The sequence below is a fragment of the Chiloscyllium plagiosum genome, unplaced genomic scaffold (assembly GCF_004010195.1).
Source record: "Chiloscyllium plagiosum isolate BGI_BamShark_2017 unplaced genomic scaffold, ASM401019v2 scaf_18012, whole genome shotgun sequence".
Classification (NCBI taxonomy): Eukaryota; Metazoa; Chordata; class Chondrichthyes; order Orectolobiformes; family Hemiscylliidae; genus Chiloscyllium; species Chiloscyllium plagiosum.
This window is the reverse complement of record NW_025126724.1, coordinates 1-1,101: the sequence shown is the minus strand read 5'-3', so window position 1 is coordinate 1,101 and position 1,101 is coordinate 1. Positions and strand designations below refer to the sequence as shown.

The window sequence follows — 1,101 nt, the reverse complement described above, 5'->3', positions numbered from 1 at the left end:
ATTTCACCAATCACAGTTTCGATTAGATTGCCTTTCCCTTCCGATGTTTCCAGGACGGGAATGAAGGAAATGGGAGAAATCCAATAACATGTGACATCGCAATTCATTGGAACGATTTTCCCATTGGCCAGAAAACAAAATAACGACGAGTCGTGCCACCGCAGGACTTTGTTTCACAACAGCAATGAAATAACAGTCGCCATTCGGTTCCAGTAAACGCACAACTTGTCTGGGACAGTAGAGCTGTTTGCGATTTCCCACGCGGGAGGCGAACACGATCATGACAACACAGACACCGGAAAAGTCGGCACTTTCCCACACCACAGTTAATTGCCCGGGAAGCAAACCCATTTTTCTTCGGTTTTAAACAGAAATGCAGCAGGAGTCGAAACAGCATTTTAACAAGCTGCGTCGTTGGAAACGATCAGCAGAAATGGCAGCGGTGGGATTCAAACCCACGCCTCTATCGAGACTAGAGCCTAAATCCAGCGCCTTAGCCCGCTCGGCCACACTACCAGCCAGCCGTGGTCCCCCATTTTCTTGCACTTCCAATTGTGCTCCTGCATAACAACAGATGCAAAGCCACGTGAAAAGGGTTCCATGATCCCTCTCCGACTCGCACAACTGCTGGGATGTGCCCGTCTACAATATCAATTTCGCAGCAGATAATGATAGCCCATCAATCCAGACAACTATCAATGGTAACCTGAGTCTATCTTCTCAGAATCTTTTCTTCTACAATTGTATCTGTGAGTGCGTGAGAACATACGATCGGTTATTATTTGGTCAAATAACCATGAGCTGCTTGACATTACTGCAATTTCGATTCTTGCTTTGCTAAATGATTTCACCCTTTGATCGAAACAGGACAACTTTCACGCTTACATGGAACATGAAACACACCGGACTACAGGGAAAATGCACAAACCTGAGCAGGCCGTGTTCCACATCATACCGCGCAGCATCGTTTCAGTCACTGTTTTGCAGAATAAGAGTCCCAAAGAATGTTCTCAACCCTAAAACCGGAGGTACCACTCCAATCCGAGAATGACAGATCACATTGTGATGATGCTCTGACCTCGGAGCCAGTTCGAGATGCCA

The 1,101-nt window shown here is 46.6% G+C and overlaps 1 non-coding gene across 1 annotated transcript; it reads right to left on the bottom strand.

Moving 5' to 3' along the window:
- Nucleotides 1–434: 434 nt before the first annotated feature.
- trnal-uag lies at nucleotides 435–516 on the bottom strand. The gene has a single exon. It is a non-coding gene; the product is annotated as a tRNA-Leu (tRNA).
- Nucleotides 517–1,101: the final 585 nt, after the last annotated feature.